General features: G+C 37.3%; 1 protein-coding gene across 1 annotated transcript in view; it reads left to right on the top strand.

Annotated features, from left to right (window-relative positions):
- The window catches only part of GRXCR1 (glutaredoxin and cysteine rich domain containing 1), a 311,667-nt gene that overhangs the window by 15,039 nt on the left and 275,291 nt on the right, over nt 1–21,337 (top strand). The window lies entirely within an intron of this gene.

Here is a 21,337-nt window from a genome sequence, read left to right as displayed (position 1 = left end):
TTTTCTAGACAACTGAATGAAACTTCTGCCTTAAACATCTAAGTCTATTTTTAACTGTGAGAAGCAGTGTAGCATAATGATTAAGCACATAGACTCTGAGGCAGATTATCTGTAAATAAATCTGACTCTACCACCTTCTAGCTTTGGAACTTTTCGTCCTGTACGTAACCTCTCTTAGCTCAGTTTCCTCATCTGTAAAGTGGGGGTGAAAGTAGAGTTATTGTGAGAATTAAATAAGATTAGATGAATTAAAATATGTAAAGTATGTAAAACAGTGTTAAGTATGTTGAGTCCCAGAAGTTATTATTAATTCAACTATTCATATGCAAATCTTGCTACAAAATTGTACCCACCTTCTTTTTTTATTTTATAAAACACATTGAACATTGAGTACTTGGTGCCTTCATACCCAGAGAAATAATAGTCATGCCTTCAGCCCCTGCAATGATGACGCTAATGGTGAAAGATAGCTAATATTGTTTATTGAGCAGGTTTCGTGAATGTTATTGGTAATCCCTATGGTACACCTCTAAGATACGTACACTTATAAATAGGCTGAGAGGATTTACGTGCTTTCCCAATTTCACACCACGAGAAGTAAAGATTTGAGATGCAGATCCAGAGGCTGTGGGTTGGGAGCTGGTGCTCTTGGTCACCTCACCCCACTTTCTGGTGGCTGGGCTTTCTTGTCACCACACCAGTGGTTCTCAGACCTGAGCATGCATTAGAGCTCCTGGCAGCCTTGTGACAGCACTTGCTGGATGGCCGGCCTCCTACCCCAGAGGTTCAGATTCAGTAGTTCTGGCATGGAGCCCGGCACTGGGGTGCTAGCTTGCTTGGTGCCATGGATGCCGCTGGTCCAGATTACCCTTTGAAAACTGCTATCCTGCACCCAATGACTCCATACTATTTCTAATTCCAACTTTTTTTTTTTATTACCCCATTACTGTTAACGGCACTTGAAGCTATCTCTGTTCTTTTGCTCTCAAACCCTATTATACATACGTTCAGCTGTTTCAAAACCCTCTGCAGCTTACCTCCTGTGGTATTGAATGTGTGCATTTTATGGCAGCAGTTGCCGCTGAGAGGTTCCTACACTTGCAGCTCAGCTCCTTGGAGCATTTGGTTCATTAACTCTGCGAGGAGCTTCACTTACTTCTTTGCATAGTGCTTCCTTTTATTTAAATGTGGGAAAAGTGTTGAGTAACTAAGCTTAATAGATTTAAAATGCCCATCACATGCCACTTTTCTCTCCTCAATGTTGAAGCCTTCACACCCATCGGAGGATATTCTCTGATATCGCATAGTACAACCTAGCACACCGATGACTTGGGTTTTTAGCCTCCTCAACTCGGGAGTCTAGCTCCAGGACTCAGTGTTTTTGTGTCTGTCTTTTTGTTTTATATCTGTTTCTTTGAGTCTAGTTTTATCTTTTATCCATAGAGTTTTAAAATCCCCTGTAAGTCATGGAATGGTCACAGAATTAGGTCTAGCAAGATTTTGTTCTTAGTAGAGCTTTTTTTTTAGGATGACAGAGTAGATCCTTGATGCCTGAGATGCCTCTCCTTGGCCTAACAGTGTAAGAGGCAGGAAGCTCACAATTCTGGCCTCCTCCAAAGTGATGGGTTCCTTCTCTGTTCAAGTCTAGATAGCTTTGGGTGCACTTCTGTGAGAAATTGAGTCACAACTGGGAGCAATTTGACCCACTTGTTCCTTTGGTCTCATGTATCTTTTGCATTGCTTTTTTTGCTGTTTATAAACTGAAGTAAACTCAACCTTAACCATGGACCAAGTCATCATTCTAGACCACACTTTGTGGTCTGGCTAATTTACAATCCCTCACATTGCTTTCATATTACAAGCCCATATTTTAATTTCTATATATCTAAATATGTTTAACATAGGCCCCTTCTACGTTACTCTATGGCCGCCATCTTCCAAGCCTCCTCTGTACCAACCTCTGGACTTCATGTTGAAAGAGAAAAATAAAATTTATTTGCTTAAACCCCTATAAATTCAGATTTCTATTACTTTTAACTGAATATATTCCTTAATTGATTCTCTCATAGAATCAGAATTCTGTTAGGTAGGACTCCTCTAAGAGTTGGTTAATTCAGTGGCTCAAAAAAGTCATCAGAAGCCGAGACCCTTTCCATTTTTCTATTCTTCCATTCTCCTCATGATAGCAGGTTACCTCACAGTCGTTTGACGACTGCAGCAGTGTGAGATATCATGTACTTTCAAATTAGAGGAATGGGAGAAGAAATCTTTCTTGGATCTGTTTTTACGGAAAGGAAAACATTTCCCCCAAGTCCCTGGGCAGATTTCTCCCCATGTCTCATTGGGTCACATGCCATGCCAAACCAAACGTCTGCCAAGAGGGATAAATCAGGAGTCACCTGCTGGGGAGGGAGATGCCTTCCCTGAAGGAGATAGCTACATGAAGACGACTAATGAAATCAAGGTCTGTCAGAAGGAAGAAGAAGAGCTGCTGGTATAGCAACTGACAGTGTCTATCACTGAGGTAGGGACTGGCCTCTTTGGGCTGAGTCACTTTCGTGGATTCTTGGGCCAGTTAGGAGACAGTAGTCCGTAGGGAGATTTTGGATATTCTGATAATTTCACATATGGGAACCCAAACCAGTTTTTATCTGGACAAGTTAATTTAATTGGGAAATGAATATTATATCATCTTAAGAATGATGCAGGATGATGAACACCAGCATAGGAGAGATAAAGTTATAGTTAAAAAAGGAATTCTGTTTTTAAAATAATGTTAAAGATATGCCAACAAACAGCCCATACAGAGGATTTACTTTCACTTTACCTTTGAATAACTTGAGCTCTCTGGAGAAAAATTTGATTCTAAGGCAAGTGTGTTCATACAAATACCTGAAAAACAAGAAGCTATACAGAATGAAGTGGGATAGTGTGACTTCCCAGTTATTGTTTATTTTTGAAGGAAGGTTTGAGGTCGGAGAGGTTTTTCCTTGCTTTCTCCTCTAGGGTTTTGATCGTTTCCTGTCTCACATTCAGGTCCTTTATCCATTTTGAGTTTATTTTTGTGAATGGTGTAAGGAAGTGGTCTAGTTTCGTCCTTCTGCATGTTGCTGTCCAGTCCTCCCACCACCATTTGTTAAAGAGACTTTTTCCATTGGATATTCTTTCCTGCTTTGTCAAAGATTAGTTGGCCATACGTTTGTGGGTCTAATTCTGGGGTTTCTATTTTATTCCACTGGTCTATGTGTCTGTTTTTGTGCCAATACCATGCTGTCTTGATGATTACAGCTTTGTAGTAGAGGCTAAAGTCTTGAATTGTGATGCCTCCTGCTTTGGTCTTCTTCTTCAGTATTACTTTGGTTATTGGAAAGAGTCTAAATGTCCATCAACTGATGAATGGATAAAGAAATTGCGGTTTATATACACAATGGAATACTACGTGGCAATGAGAAAGAATGAAATATGGCCTTTTGTAGCAATGTGGCTGGAACTGGAGAGTGTTATGCTAAGTGAAATAAGCCATACGGAGAAAGACAGATACCATTTGTTTTCACTCTTATGTGGATCCTGAGAAACTTAACAGAAGTCCATGGGGGAGGGGAAGAAAAAAAAAAGTTAGGGAGGGAGCCAAACCATAAGAGACTCTTAAAAACTGAGAACAATCTGATGGGGGGTGGGAGGGAGGAGACGGTGAGAGATGGGTATTGAGGAGGGCACCTGTTGGGATGAGCACTGGGTGTTGTATGGAAACCAATTTGACAATAAATTTCATATTAAAAAAAATTAAAAAAATAAAAATATTAATTAAAAAAACACACTTGGAAACTAAACAACACATGCTAATTAAACAAAACACTTCTAAATAATCATAAAGGAAATCTCAAAGAAAATGAAAGAAGTACGTTGAACTGAATGCAACATATGAAAACTTGTGGGGCTTAGCTGGAGCACTTCGAGGGAGATGTATAGTGCTGATCACACATGTTGGAAATGACGAAGAATCTCAGTAATCTAAGCTCCTACCTAAAGAACCTAGAAAAAGAAGAGCAAAATAAACCCAAATCAAACAGAAAGAAGGAAATTATATAAGAGCAGAGATCAATGAAATTGAAGATAGACAAGAAAATCAATGAAACAAAGAGCTTGAGCTTTGAAAGATCAATAAAATTGATAACTCTCTACCAAGACTATTAAAATTAAAAAGAGGACACAAATAACCTATATCAGGAAGGAAACAGAGGATATCATTACAGGCCAAGCAGTCATCAATATGATAATAAGAGAATACTATAAACAATTGTACACACATAAATTTTATGACTTAGATGAAATGGACCAGTTTCTCAAAAAACGCAAGCCACTACCTTCATCCAATATGAAATAATTTGAGTAGTCCTTTACTAAATTAATTGAATTTGTAATGAAAAACTCCCCCCCCCCCAAGAAATCTGGAAGCCCAGATGGTTGCACTGGAGAATTACAACCATTTAAAGAAGAATTAATACTGGGGTACCTGGGTGACTCAGTTGGTTAAACATCTGACTTTTGATCTCAGCTCAGGTTGTGATCTCAAGGTTCTTGTTATTGATCCCCACATCAGGCTCTAGGCTGAACAGCAAGGAGCCTGCTTGGGATTCTCTCTCTCTCCTTCTGTCTCTGCCCCTCCCCTGCTTGCACATGCTCGCTCTCTCTCTCAAAATAAATAAACTTAAAAAAATTTAAATCTAATTTTTATAGCCTCTCTTCTAGAAAATAGAAGAGAGGGGGGTGCCTGGGTGGCTCAGTTGGTTAAGCGGCTGACTTCGGCTCAGGTCATGATCTCGCGGTCCGTGAGTTCGAGCCCCGCGTCGGGCTCTGTGCTGACAGCTCAGAGCCTGGAGCCTGTTTCAGATTCTGTGTCTCCCTCTCTCTGACCCTCCCCTGTTCATGCTCTGTGTCTCCCTGTCTCAAAAATAAATAAAACGTTAAAAAAATTTTTTAAAAAAAAAGAAAATAGAAGAGAGGGAACACTTCTCAATTCATTATGAAGCTAGTATTACCCTGGCACCAAAATCAGACAAAGACCATACAAAGAAAAGAAACCATATACAATGTTCCTCATGAATATAAATGCAAAATCTTCAACAAAATCCTGGCCAATAGAATTCATCGAACATAAAAAATTACATTCCATGATCAAGTGGGTTTTATTCTGGGGATGCAATCAATGAATTTTTTTAAAGGATTTGAGAATAGAATAAGATCAGGACTAAATATAAGACTATGGAAAATTTTGTATTTATTTCCTTTCTTTAAACACAGAATGTGTTTGGGACCCCTGGGTGGCTCAGTCAGTTAAGCCTCTGACTTGGGCTTAGGTCATGATCTTGTGGTTCACAAGTTCGAGCTCCTCGTTGGATTCTGGGCTGACAGCTCAGAGTCTGCAGCCTGCTTCAGATTCTGTGTCTCCCCCTCTCTCTGCGCCTCCCCTGCTCATGCTCTCTTTCTCTTTCAAAAAAAAAATGAACATTAAAAAAAAAGTTTAAGCACAGAATGTGTTCAACAGTGCTATAAAATGCACCATGCTGTTTAGTTATTGTGTGAACTCTGTGCACCCAGGAATATAATCCATGGTGTTGATTCTGTTTTCTTTTACTAGTTATATAATTTTACCTCAGGCAAACTTACAGCAATTTTGTGTGTGATTTTTTTTCATAAATAGCATTTGTAAAAGAAATATAACTACTACATTGTTTTCAAAATGAAAGTAAGGGGTGCCTGGATGGCTCAGTTGGTTGAGCGTCTGACTCTTGATTTTGGCTCAGGTCATGATCTCATGGTTCATGAGTTTGAGCACTGCATCAGGCTCTGTGCTGACAGTGAGGAGCCTGCTTGAGATTCTCTTTCTCCCTCTCTCTGCCCCTGCCCCACTCACTCGCATGTGTGCCTGTGCGCTTTCTCTCAAAATAAATAAATGAAAACCTAAAATCACTGCATTGCTTCGTTAATGATATGCACAATTTGACTTTTTAAAAAAGCTTATCTTAGTAAATGATTATACTTACGAATACAACTTTAGTTAAATTATTGACTCTATTGAACACCAAGTGATCAAGCATTGTCAATTTTAAAAGGCTTTTAAGGGGCGCCTGGGTGGCTCAGTCGGTTAAGTGTCTGACTTCGGCTCAGGTCATGATCTCACGGCTTGTGAGCCCTGCGTTGGGTTTGCTGTTGTCAGCTAGGAGCCCAGAACCTGCTTCAGATTCGGTGTCTCCCTCTGTCTCTGCCCCTTCCCTGCTAATGCTCTCTCTGTGTCTCTCTCTTAAATAAACATTAAAAAAAATTTTTTTTTAAAGGCTGTTAAATCAAAGCAGTCTTTTCCCTACTCCCTCTTTGAAACAAGTTATGAAAATGGAAGGACATGCAGTGTCCTTTTATCTCATGTGAAATTAATGAAGCACTATGGAATTATTTTTAATATCCCAGCATCTTATTGCGATCAAGATCCAAGCAATTTCGTGGCTACCTTAGAATGTAATGTGCCAGTACCAGGCATCAACTTTATTTTTCCATATATCTGTATAGACATTATTTCTAGAAGTTTCTATGTTACTTGTGGTAAGGTTACCTAGAATACATCCCAATGATTAGAACAGATGAAGACACAGTTTACACAGCTGAATATTATCATTTTTCACTGGTAGAAAGTATAAACAAGAATAGAATGGCCAAAACAAGAATGACAGAAGCAACAACAACAAATAAACAAATTAAAAATTACATTTATCTAGGCAAGTGTTACTTACTATACTTATTTCTGGAGATGAGTGTAATATTGGTAGGCAAGAATGTGTAATAGTTTATTATTGTGTTTAATATTCCTTCTTATAAAACAATATTGGAATTCATATTCATAGGACCACTGTGGTTTTTATTTTTATGAAGGCCCAGTAGCGAGCACATTTGTAACATGAAAGATTTGTATTCAGTTCCCTTTATATGAAAGCAACCTATTACACAGAGCTCATTAATTTATCCTCATCTGATATATAAATGATTAATCTTGATTTGCCAGCTAAATGGAATATGAGATCTCAACAGGCAATATTTATTAATTTTTACATTGGGCTTTAAATGTTTCTACCCTGCTTCTGAAAGATACAAAGAGGAAATTAGAGCTGTTGTGGTTTCTTAAGACATTAGTAGAATCCAGTTGGTCCTAAATTGCAGAGTAGAAATTAAACTTTAAGATTTCTTTTGTGTTGGTTTACCTCTGGCTACCTCATCAGAGGAACATTTTTTTGGTTAAGATTTATACTCTCAGGTGTTAATTCATCCCCTTCCTTCCTTGATTTTGTCTTTTCATTTAAAAGGATATCCTTCATGAATTGCTGAATTGTTAGAATCATGCATTCATTTGCTCTTTTTCTTTTATTACAGACTTTTTCCAGAAAATGATATGAGATTCCTGGCAGATGATTAGATTGGAAAGTAATAAGGGCAGATGTGAAAATATATATCAAGAGCAAATTAGAAAAACTCCTATTGGGGCTCTTGGGTGGCTCAGTCGGTTGGGCGTCCGACTTCGGCTCAGGTCATGATCTCGCAGTTTGTGAGTTTGAGCCCCGCGTCGGGCTCTGTGCTGACAGCTCCAAGCCTGGAGCCTGCTTCGGATTTTGTGTCTCCCTCTCTTTCTCCCCCTCCCCTGTTCATGCTCTGCCTCTCTCTGTCTCAAAAATAAATAAAAACATTTAAAAAAAGAAAAGAAACACTCAACGTATATAATGATACCAAATAATAGTAAGGGGGTGGGGGTCAATGAAATCACACACAGGGTGCTTGAAGTGTAGCTTGGCTTGATGACTTTGGAGAGCAATTTGGGAATCCTTTGTAAAGTTGAAGATCATCTACCTTAGCAAGACACTACTCCATCTCTCTACCCTAGAACAACCCAGGCATTTGTGCACAGGGATATTCTTTCAGAAAATTTGTAATACAGGAAATAATCCACTTAACAATGAATAAATAGAGGTTCCTGGGTGGCTCAGTTGGTTAAGTGTCTGACTTCTCATCTCTGCTTAGGTCATGATCTCAGGGTTCATGGGATCGAGCCATATGTTGGGCTCTGCGCTGAAAGCACTGAGCCTGCTTGGAATCCTCTCTCTGCCTCTCTCTCTCTCTCAAAATAAGTAAACAAACTTAAAAAAAACCAGTAAACCATGGTTTATTCAAACAATTAGTATGCAAGATTTATAATGAATGGTCCAGGTATACATGAGTAGACCGTTAATTTCAAAAATGCAATGCTGAGTTAAGAAAAAAAAAGTGCATTGTAAACGATACTTAAAGTATAATTTATGTAAAATTTAGCAATAGTACTATTTATGGAATCTAGATACATAATAAAAGTAAAAAAAAAAGCCATGAACACAATACACACCAACAATAGGATTGTAGTTACTACTGGGGAAGAAAATGGCAGGTTGAGGATATAGACGTTATCTGTAGCATTTCGCTTTTTAGAAAGCAAAGTAAGAATTGAAGTAGAGAAAACAGAGTATTAACATACGTTAAACTTGGCATTTTAGCATTGCTTCATTTACACATGTCTTTCACATTATCTTTTGTACTCTTTTATGTTTAAATGGTTTCCTGGTTAAAAAGAAAAATAATTTCTAATTACCCACTGTGAAGGACTGAGTTCAACCAGGTGAATGTAACTCCCATAGGTTTAAAACCAAAGTAGGGGAATTAAAGAGGTCTTCTCTTAAGCTGGCCAAGGAATAGCAAGAGGAATAATTTGTCAAGGAATGAACTTTGAAAATAGACCAGGATACATCGTTCTTTTCGTGGGAAATTATTCTGATACAGTTTTCTTTTAAAAAAAAATCTTGATGAATTAACTTGTCCAGTGCTTATATTTTTCTCAGCAATAAAAAGTAATGATAACAATATTGCATAACATTTAATGAGCCCTTATTATATTCAGATTCTACTAAATTATTTCTATACTTTCTCACCTAATTCTCACAATGTCTCTGTGAAGTAGGTATTATTATAAACCACTTTTAAAGATGGGCTAAGTACTTTCCCTATTCACATAGTAGGGCTAGTGTATTACTGGCAAGAGTAACCATTAGTATCATTTGCTCTGTGAGAACAACGAATTAATAAGTCAGTGAAATATTTAAGGTAGTGGAAACGGTCCTTCCAGCATCCCTCTGTCCTCATTTTGTATTGGATTGCTCCATCGGTTGCTACTGAAGTAGTTTGATAATTAACTTTAGGGAGATTAAATTTATGTACTAACAGACCGTGTGCCATCCCCATTGAATATTCTATTTAATGGTCCTGTTTTTGTTTCAGTGTTAGGAAGTTAAAAACTAATTTTTGAATATGTAAACATTAGTTTAGGTTAACAGGCATCTGTCTGAATGGAAAAGATACGCCTACATCTAAATTTTCTTCCAGCTCAAAAAATTTTGTGTTTGTATGGTTAGATTGATTAGAAACTAATTATACTTCTGAGAAATAATAATCTTTTTATTAAGAAATAGGAATAGTTCATTTGAGCATTTAAAGGATCTTCAAATTTAGAAACCGTAGGTAGAGTTTTAATATATTAAAATCAAAGCAGAAATATTGCCTAAAGTGTTACTCAAGTGTATTTATTGCTCTCAGAAATTGGGAAAAGCTGGGGCATCTGGAGCCTCAGTGTGTTAAGCATCCAGCTCTTGGTTTTGGCTCAGGTTGTGATCTCAGAGTTCAAGCCCTGCATTGGGCTCTGAGCTGGCAGTGCTAAGCCTGCTTACGATTCCCTCTCTCTCTCTCTCTCTGTCTCTCTCTCTCTGTCTCTCTCTCTCTCTCTCTCTCAAAATAAATGAATAAACTTAAAAATTTAAAAAAAAAATAGGGAAAAGCTGAGAATGGGATTGTCTTTAGGATCGGACTGTCGAAGTTAAGTTTCTAAAGTTATTTGGGAAGGAGCCTAATTTTTATTTTAGAATTAATTATAGTTAAATTTATTGGGCCTTCAGATGCTCCAATAAGCACCTGTTGCTTTTCAGATACTGAACTATGCCTCTTTACAAGTGGGATTTCATTTAGGCCTAGCAACATTGTATACTCACTCTGCAGATGAGAAAACTGAGGGTATGAGAGGGTGAGTAAAAGGCTCAAGGTTGCACAGCTTGAGAATAGCAGAGTCATGATTCAACCTGGAGCGGATCCATGTTGTCAACTCTCTACTTTTCTGCTCCCTTCAAGCTGTTAAGGGGACTCAATGTAAAAACCTCCCTACTAGTTCAAGGAAAAAGAGGTGAATCTGAGCTCTGAAATCTGCAACACCTTTTTACGGCAGGCTGAACACATACTTACTTTTTATGAGAAACAGTCACAATTAAGGATAGCAACTTAAGGGACCTCAATAAGAGAATTTTAAAGGACTGGGGTAGATTTTACTGGAAAAAAAATGTTCTGCTTGGAAGGCATGCTAGGGAACTATGAATGGCTTTTCTTCTTTTTAGCCATGAAAAGATTAGAAGTATAATATTCTGAACTATTTTCCAGGCAGAGAAACTGTATAAGAGTGTAAGAGAGAGAGCAGGATTCAGAATATTTTGTTTTGCTTATTATTACAAAAGCAAAATATGCATATGGTAGAAAATAAAATATTGACAAAGAAAAGAAAAAATTAAAAAATCTATAGGTATCACTGAGTGATAAATACCATTATTACCTTGGTGTTTACAACTCTCTCTGTATTCTTTAAAAATAAAATTATGCTGCTCAACCTGTTTTGTTACCTGACTAATCTTTTAAAGGTTAAAAGCATTTCTTTTTATTCTTTAGGGCATAAATGGAGCTATAGAAATGTCAATACAGTAAGCGTATATCCACGAAGTTTTTAACTACCTTTCCATAAAACTTACTTTAATGAAGCATTATTTTCTTCTGTTCTCTATTCAAGGTAGTTCATGACAATTGTGGTCAGGACTCTCATGAATTGAACAAACATGTATGTCAATCATATGATTCTTCTTCCAGGTTAGAAGGCTAATCCAGGGCCAAAGTTAAAACAGAAATAACGATAATTTGTGAAAGGTAGAGGAGATCCTATAGAATGAATATTTACCTTGCATGTGAGGAAAGTGAGAACTTCAAAATAATGTCCAAAGCCATACAACTTGTTGGTGAGAGCCCTTGACTGAAATCTAGCTGTGCTAACTTGGTCCATGGTTTTCTCTTCTACTGCATAAGGTCTCTCACTTAGGATCCCATTTCATGAGATTGCAGAATAGAGCACTGTGTTCTAGCTTTATTAGGAGCAATGTTTCCAACCTCCACACTCGGGCCCTACATAAAGAGGGCCTTGGAAACATCTCCACCATTAAGAAATTCCATGAAGCATAGTAATTGTTCCCATTATTCCTTAAAAGGCCTTTCTACCATTGGAGGAACAGAATGTCCATTCATTAATCTTAGAATTTAAGATAGCCATTGGAAAGATTTTTAATTTAGTTTTCAAAGTCCTATTACTGGCCTGTGAAGCATGGGGAGAGTTTAAGGTAGAGGGAGAAATGGGGAGCAGAAGCTGGCCAGGGAATAGCTAAAGGTTTAACTTCACAAATAGGAATGTTTTTCTTCTTTTTCCTTCCTTTATCAATTGTCATTGTCCCTTTGAAATCAGTAGTATTATTTTTTTAAATCTAACATATACTTACTGTAGTCAGATAATGAGCTCAGTGCTTTTATATACACTATCTCCTTTAATCTTATGAATCAAATTATGTTTTTTCCCATTGTACAGATTAGCTAACTGAAGCTCAAGTGACCTTAAAAGCCTCCTAGCTGGTAATTGCACTAGGATTCTTTGGATCTCTGGAACCCATGCTCTTTAATCTACTGTTCTTTTCCTCTGATAAGCATCCATGAGGGGTTGAGGCCCAAAAACCCCAGTCAAGGTGCAGAGTAAGCTTAGAATTGATCTGAACAGTGGTATGAAAAGGGAGAATCTAAGCCAAGACGTACGAAGCCCATGGCAATGAACTTTCTGAGTCCAGTACTAGGATTTTGATTTGTCTCACCATCCCGAGGTCATGCCCCTGGGGTGGGGTGAGGAGGATCTATTAACATCAGAATGACAATCCCAGCTGTACTTTTTGTCTAACAAGAAACGATGAAAGTTAGGAATCAGGGCAGACATCCAGCAGGTGTGCTGGCTCTGGGATTTATGCTAGATGTCCATTGTCACAAGGTATAGTTCACTCTGAACACCGTGTACCCAGGCACTGACTGATGGAACAGACCAATTCCAGAGCTCGTTCTTCCAGGTGTTGCTGTTGGATTGGAATCTAGAGAAGGTTGAAGCAAACGGAAGTCATCAGTCTGGGCTGTTACACAGGGGGAGTCCTAAGCAGAGGGAAGCAGACCTCACTTACCCGCTGGAGCAATATTAATAGACATCATTAACAGGGATTTTTGATTCTATGGAACAACTTCTCTTTCTTGGACCAAGTTTATTTTATGTGTATTTGTTTTATTTTGTATATTTATAAATATATACAAACTTATGTATACATGTGTATGTATATACATACATATATATAAACATACGTATGTGTTTGTTTTGTTTTACATGTGATCCCTATTTCCAAAGAAGAAACAGTGGTGGAACTGAGTCAGTGCAGTTTACATGCTGTGTGTGGTTCTTGGCAAGTGAGAGGCAAAAGAGAGTGTGTTCAGGGTCAGGGTAGGGATGGGAATAGTGAGGATCTTCCAACTGAAGAAAACATATGTGCAAGTCACAATAGGGTGGTGAAGGAACACATTCAAGGTAATAAATGCCACTCTGAGGGGTGGTGGGCCAGCTTTCTCTCTGTAGCATTGTTGGTGGGGTATGCACATTTTTTAATTTGAATATTTGTAGCCAGAATTCTCAAAGTGTGGTCTCCAGACCAGCAGGACCAGAACCACCTAAGAACTTGTTGGTAATGCACATTTTCGCGCTCCATCCCAGACCTACTGAATTACAAAACTTGGAGTGGGACAGGTCTTGGATCCAGGTGACTGGTGCAACTAACATTTGAGATTCATGGACCTGCAGTATTACAACATTTCATTGTCAGAGCAGTTGTATGGGTTAAGAAATATTATCTTTGTTTTACAGAAAATAAAAATCAAGAAATGTCCAGTTAGTGTTAGGTATCATGCCCAATTAGTAAATAGCAAAGCTGAGATTAAAATTCATTGTTACATGGTAGAGTTTAGGCGCCATGCTGCCTCCAGATAATTTTAACTGTTAATTGAATTTAATCTTTGACTTAATCTGTTTGGACATTTTCTTCAGATGTTATTACACTTTCATATTATATGTCCTAAAGTATTGTACCATGATATATATGTTACCTCTCACATAGCATTTAGATGATATAATAGGAGCTACCTTCTATATGAAATTATCTGGAAGAACTTTCAGATCAACTTACTTTCCTTCCTTTTCCCTTTAGCTCTTTTTCTTCCACAATTTACCTAAAAAATTCTCAATGCTGGGGCGCCTGGGTGGCTCAGTCTGTTAAGCCTCCAACTCTTCATTTTGGCTCAGGTCATGATCTCATGGTTCGTGAGTTGAAGCCCCTCATCGGGCTCTGCACTGGCAGTGCAGAGTCTGCTTGGGATTCTCTTTCCTTCTCTTTCTGCCCTCCCCTGCTCCTTTACTTTCTCTTTTGCAGAATAAATAAACAAACAAAAAGAAATACAGTTGTCAATGCTATAAAAGTTAAAAGAATAGTCAAATAAGCAACACGTGTTTTTGCTAGAGTTACCAGTTAACATTTTTGCACATAAACTTTTCTCTCTTCCTGTGTGTATATCCGTGTGTATATGGGTTTGCATATCATACACGTTTTCCTGAGCTATTTGAAAATAAGTTGCAGATGTTATAACAATTCACCTCTAAATGATTTAGCATGTACCTCCAAGAAGAAGAACTTTTTTTTACACAACCACAGTACTACTCATACACACCCTATTGAACTGGCAGTTCATATTCAAATTTCTTTAATTATTGAAGAAAAAGCCCCTTATAGTTTTTTACTTCAAGATCCAACAAAAATCATGCAATGCATTTTGCTGTCATGTCTTTTTAATCTCCGTTATCTACAATAGTCCCTCTGTCTTTTTTGTTTGCTTTCATGCCCTTGACATTTTTGGAATATGGGCTCATTGTCTAGAAGAATGTCCCGCTTCCCATTTGTGTATTTCCTGTTGCATCACGTTAGGAAGCACATGATGTCTGTTTGTGCCATTCTAGATTACGAACAATTTGGTTATTTACTTATTTGCTGTCTGCTAGATGTCTGCAACATAAAGAAATCCCTTCCTCTTGTAAATGCCAAGTGATATGTGAGATGATGCTTTTTTCAGCTTTTTTTTTCAACTTTTCACTCAATGGTATAAGCATCACTTTCACATAGGGAGTTGCAAAATGGTGATTTTTCTAATTCTATTTCTTTTTTTTTTAAATTTTTTCATGTTTATTTATTTTTGAGAAAGAGACAAAGAGAGACAGAGCATCAGCAGGGGAGGGGCAGACAGAGAGGGAGACACAGAATCCTAAGTATGCTCCAGTCTCCGAGCTGTCAGCACAGAGCCCTACGCGGGGCTAGAACTCAAAAACCGTGAGATCATGACCTGAGCCCAAGTCGGTCACTCAACCGACTGAGCCACCCAGGTGCCCCTTTCTAATTCTATTTCTACATTTATTAACTGACATTCTTCTGTTCCATCATTTCCCCCTTTCTCCCCTTTATTTTGTGTGTGTTATGTATTAGGTATGTATATACAAATATAGATATGAATATGTATGTCTATATATGTTATCACCATTTACTATAATTTACATTATTCTTAATATTTTTTTATTTAAGTCTAAGGTTAATCTATCATTTTTTGAAATATAAATGCATCATAATTTTTAATGAATGATACTATATGGTCACTGGGTTTGTCCTAGATAGAAAAAATAGAAGAGATAAGATGATTTGTGTAGCCAATGAGACAGATCAGCCCTTTACTGGTCTAGTCTCTGTTACTCTTTACGATTTTGTTGACAGATTTTGGGCAGAGTCAGGGGAGGAAAGATGGCCAGAGAGAATCTTTTAGATCGGTTCCCCACCCCCCAAATTCCCATATTTATAGCCTACTTTTAAGAGAAATTTGCTTTGAATTAAGGTGCATTTTTACATTTTTGTGAGTTTAGTGGTTTTCAACAAGTATTTTATATACATGTGGATATGGTATATGTTATATAATTATGCTTTATATCTATACATATTCAATTTTTATGAGAAGAGGATCTCTATATTTTCTCTGAAATATGAGTCATCATCAGGTTTTAATATTGCTAAGGGGAAAAGAAATAACGAAGATTCAGAGACTCTTTTATGTTTTTTGAATAAAAGTTGTAAAATAGATCACAGTGGTTAGAGACAACTTTTATAATACATGAAAAATGTAAGCATGATGAGTTGTGAGAAAATAAAATTTGATTTGTGCTAGAGTGAGTGAATTGGGTTAAAGGTAGTAAGTTACTTCATTATTTTGAAGAGACTCAAAGCATTATTCAAAAAGTAGACTTGTTTTAGATAAAAAAAGCCATGTTAAAGTTAAATTATTAAAAAAATCTTATGGGGGTGCCTGGTGGCTCAATCGGTTAAGCCTCTGACTTCAGCCCAGGTCAGGATCTCGAGATTTGAGCCCTGCCTAGGGCTCTCTGCCCTCAGCACAGAGCCTGCTTTGGATCCATTGTTCCTCTCCGCCCTCCCGCCCCCCTCCTTCAGCCCCTCCCCCACATGCATATGCATGATTTACACTCAAAAATAAATAAATATTTTAAAAGATCTTATCATTTAGACCTAGTCTTGTGAATTAATATTACATATACCTTAAAAAGCACAATAGAAAAAAAAAAAACTTGGGAAAAGTAGGATTATCTTTAAAATAGAGATTAAGAAAAAACAAAGTAGCTGAATATAATGATTTCGTAGCTGTGTTCCTTCTGGTTTTCTTGAAAACTGTGCCCTCTAAGTGCTGGTAAAGCTCAGAAAAAGCTTAAACCAGTGGTTGGGTAAGTGGGTTGGATATTAGAAGTGCATCTGCAAAACTTCAGAACAAATCTTCTGTTGCTTTAAGTAAAGCTCCCAGGAATTTATTCTCCTGATTCTTTCATTAAAGGATGTATAAGTGCAGGATAACCACTTAGGGGATGGAAATTTCTCAGAGTTTTTTGAGAAAAGAATTCGAGGCAAAATATCTCAATCTTTTAGGTGCAAGCAAGGCTGCCGTGGACTTTGGACAGTTTGTGCCCTGCACTAGGGCTCCTGGCTGGGAGGAGAGTGGGGGCCATGCTCTGGGTGGCAATCTATGTACGGGGACAAAGATCAAGAGGTTCAGTCTGGAAGAAAGAATGCCTTTCTGTAATTCGCACAGAGGGCACATAATGGCCTATGTTAAGCCTGGCCACAATATTGGTGAAATTTAGAAATAATTCTCTCTCTTTCTTTTTTGAAATAATTTTTTTTTTAAATCTTTATTTATTTTAGAGAGACAGAGAGAGAGATAAAGGGAGGGGGCAAAGAAAGAGGGAGAGAGAGAATCACAGGCAGGTGCCCTGCTGTGAGCACAGAGTTCAGTGCAGGGCTCCAGCTCAGGAGAACTGTGAGATCATGACCTGAGCCGAAATCAAGAGTCAGACATTTAACTGACTGAGCCACCCAGGCACCCTTGAAATAATTCTCTTTTAAGTGCTGTTCCATATGACTGTGTCAGAAGGAGACATGGGGAGGAAGAGTGAAGGTTTAAAGGTTATACTCCTTGATTAAAATGACAGGAATTGATTGTCATTTTTTGTCTTCCCTGGTCTCTTCCAGAAGAGGAAAAGTAGTGCCTGTGTTTAAAGACGTATTTCTGGTGTTCAAAGTGAGCAACACATTATTAATGGAATCTTAGTTTGGGGTATGTCTACTTTCATTTTTAGTTCCTAAATTTTAGAATTTCAAAAGAAAACCATTTAAAAGTACTATTTGTGGTTGTTTTTAAACTACTTTCAACTTTACTATTCTTTATATTTACTCTCTGAAATCATGTGAAGATATCTTGTAATAATAATCAGTGCCTTTCGCGGTACCAAAAAAGCTTAACCACAATAGGTTAAGGGATTAATAAAAAAAAAAAAAAAGACCTTAAAAGAGGCATCCGATACTATTATTTTTTCATCATCCAATAGGTCAACCTTAAAACAGCAAGTTATTTTACCAGCAAAATTGGTTTATTCAGGAATAGCAGAGGAATTGCAATTTGGGGCAAGCATGTGATAGCCAAAGCCATAGGTAAGTCTGGAGAATAAAAGAAAATAACACTCTTTCATAGAGGAGAGTGGGTAGTTGGGAAGGGCTGTTATAAACAAAAAGTCCAGTGGAGTAAACTGGGAGTCGAAAGTGTAGTGGTGTTTCATTGGCTGAATTTTAGAGTCTCTTCATTGGCTGGGCTGTTGTCAGACAAAGGGAAACCTTCCCTCCTTCTGGGGTAGTAAAACAGGCTTTTTCCTGTTGGGAATGTAAGGTACATCTCTTCATTTGGGTCTGCCATTGATGACAGGTAGTGATATGTCAGAGGGCCCCCTTTTGGCTTCCTGACTCCATTTTAAATGGGTGTCTTTTCTTTAGTTTCACACATTGTTAATTGTTTATCATTAATATGGATGATTCTCATTGTTACTTCTTGATTTTTTTTTCTGAGAGCTTTTGAAAACTATTCCCTTCAGAAGGAAGCAAGGCAAAGCAACAGTTAACTAGTCTATTTCTTTATCAGACTTTAATATTTTAACAATTAATTTAAGCAAATTTTATATAAAATTATATTGCCATTATTGTTACGCTCAGAGTGGTTACTGATGTTTAGTAATCTTTGAATTGCACTGAAGTTAGTTGTCTTTGTATCCCTTAGGGAGAAATTTACAAAATGATGGTGGGTTATTGATAATAGATAGTTACTCCACTTTTTTTTTTGAGACATACCTGTTGAACTTCTTTTTTATTATGTGTATGTGAGTAGCAATATTTGTACATATAGGTCATTTATAGATAATCAAATTCCTTCAATCTTCTGAATTCTTTGTACTCTCCAGTAGCTATGCCTGATTCATTTCTGCCATCATCCCCACTAAATGTCTCACTACCATACCAGATGGGCCAGATGGCTTGTTTCTCTGTGACTCCTAACATGCTACCCTGGAGACATGCCTAAATTCTGTCATCGTTTGTGGTTTTCAGTGGTTCATACACCTGAAGTGAGTGTTAGAGTAACTAACAGTAACCTTTTTGAAATTAGTTTTTCAGCAGGCAATTTCTCTCTAGAACTCAAGCATGGAGAGACCAGGAAATATATACAGTAGGTCCTTCTCTTCTCACACTGTCCAGCTGGGGCATGTTTTTCTGGTTTCAACAAAATATTCAATACGTTTCAGTCTGGGCCAATTGCCAGATTTTTCATGGCACTGCAAATCTTTACAATTGATTTTTGAAAGTAGCTATATTTTTAATTTTTCTCTTATAACATAGGAGGATAAGTTAATTCTCCAGAGTACACTATAAAATAACAAAGCAGTGATTTCACTGTTTTTTTAATGAGTCAGCAGGAGAGGCTATGACTGAGGAACTTTTACGGATCACAGGATTTATAATTTGGAGAACTAAAAGAAGAGATAAAGAAATAACTAACTGGTATTCTTGAGGTATTGTAACTGATATTCTTGAGGTGTTGCTGACCTGGGATAATGGCTCCCATGTTAAATTCCCTTAATTATGCATTGATTTTTTTCATAGTAGTAAATTTTATATTGTCTGCATTCCCTTCTGATACTTTTGGCAGCACAGAATAATGATATGTTTCTGATCTTTGTAATATTTAGGATTAACAGGAAGCCCAAAGTGAGGGCGGCTTAAAGAAGGCAGAGGTTTATTTCTCCTTCTCATAAACAGGAAGCAGAAGTAGGCAATCCACAACTAATAAGGAAACTCCACAAACATGGAGGACTCAGGTTCCTTCCATCAGGGCTCTCTGTCGTCTTAACATACAGCTTCTAACTTAGGATCCACGATGACTGCCCCAGATACAAATGTCACATGTGCTTTGAGCCAGAGTGAGGGAGGAAGGGTATACCCTTCCCTATAAGGAAGAACACGTACTAGAGTTGTCATAGACCATTTCTGCTTATATCCTGTTGGCCAGAATCTAGTTACATCGCCCTGTCTGGAAACGTAAATCTCATTCTGGGCAGCCCTGTCGCCAGTTAAATATTGGTGGTTCTATTATCAAAGCAGTAGAGGAAGATGAAGATTGAGGCACAATTAGCAATCTCTGCCATAACTTTTCATAGTTTGCTTGAGAGGCTTTATTTGTTCATGCTTTCCAGGGGCAGTTGTCAACTTGTACACTATTTTCACAGTCGGCAAATTTTCCTTAAGACCTTGATCTGTTTTCTGCGATAGTTCAATGCAGTTTGTTAATGACACCTTTAAAGTATAAGAAAGGGAGATTCTGGTCTTTCTTAAATGGTACAAGAAGAATGGGGCACAGATTACACACTCTTTCTCATCCATCTGCTCTAGCACAAGATGTACCCAAACCTCCACAGGTGTGTGGCCAAATTTTGATCAGTGAGAAAAACTTACTAATTTTGGTAGCTGATTATGTATACAGTTATGCAGTGTTGTCATTTAGAACATTGACTCAGTAGATGCCCAGAGGTGATATACAGCAGGTACAGACATCAAGGGCAGTATGGGGAGAGCTCAGTGTTGGAGATGCTCGCTCTACCTTGTGGATTTGCTGTCATTGACATGGGCTTCCATTTTCTACCATCCTTCCCACATTCCAGACAATAGGAAGGAAATTAGAGAGAGGAGCGCACACCTTGCCTTTAGTGGCAGAATCTGGAATTTGCGCACATTACACAGGTAGATCTTCCTTCCTTCCTTCCTTCCTTCCTTCCTTCCTTCCTTCCTTCCTTCCTTCCTTCCTTCCTTGGTTCCTTGGTTCCTTCCTCTCTCTCTCTCTTTCTCTTCCTTTCTTTCTACCATCTTCTACACTGGGCATCCGGGTGGCTCAATCAATTAAGCATCCGACTTCAGCTCAGGTCACTCTCTCATGGTTCTTGGGTTCGAGCCCCACATCAGGCTCTGTGCTGTCAGCTCAGAGCCTGGAGCCTTCTTCAGATTCTGTGTCTCCCTCTCGCTCTGCTCCTTCCCTGCTCTTTCTCTCTGTCTCAAAAATAAATAAATAATAAAAAAGAAATTTAAAAAAATATAACCATCTCCTACACTCAGTTATATTGATTAAATCTAAGATGATTACATCTAAGGCTCTTCAACTTTTACATTGTTTGCTATTATTCATGAGTACAAACAGTAGCATATATACTTTGAAATATATAAATCTAAATGTATTTAAAGATAAGTATTTATGTGTTTCACAGTATAAATTTATTGTCTGCATTTGAATGGTTTCTTTAGATTGTGTTAGTAGAATTGGGCAAACATAGATTTGATAAATATTTCCAATTTACTTTTTTAAAACGTTAAACATTTACACTCTTACCAACTATATTTGAGAGTGTTTATTGCAAACTTACTAGCATCAAGTTTTCTCATACAGTTATAAGAAATATGTAAAATGTCTTCATTTTAAGTGAAGATAAATATTTATTGTCTATCCCTAGCTTGTTCCATTTTGTTTTTTTCTTAAGCAATCATATTAGATGTTTATTTTTAAGTAATGCTAATTTTTATTCTGTCATATTTATCACTTAAAATTTCAATATGTTCTAAGTCTTTTGAATTCTTACTGAAGAATTTAATGACAGATTAATTATTATTCTTACTGAAAAAGACATAAAATGCTTACATAGTTTAACTTATTAATCATAAACATTGTAATTTTCGTTCTACTGTTTGAAAGTATACAAGATAATTACCATCCTGAGATTCAGAATTGCATAAATATTCGCCTTCATTATGTTCTATTTTATTTTTTCTTTAATTTAATTTGGTAGATGTTATGAGGTAAGGCTCTAAATCTATATGTTGTTCCCAAATAGCACACTGTCAATCCCCACTGTTCACTGAATAGTCTTTTTCATTCCCATCAATTTGTAGTGTTTTATATGATGCCCAGAGTATAATATGTATTTTCAACCTATCTATTCTGTCTTGGTGCCAGAAATGTTTTTGTGGCAGAATATTTGCATGTGTTAAGAAATTTTGTTGTAGAGAGTGTTTTGATGTCCTTACAGCACAGTTAT

Source organism: Felis catus, chromosome B1, assembly GCF_018350175.1.
Source record: "Felis catus isolate Fca126 chromosome B1, F.catus_Fca126_mat1.0, whole genome shotgun sequence".
Classification (NCBI taxonomy): Eukaryota; Metazoa; Chordata; class Mammalia; order Carnivora; family Felidae; genus Felis; species Felis catus.
This window is presented reverse-complemented; position numbering and strand designations above follow the sequence as displayed.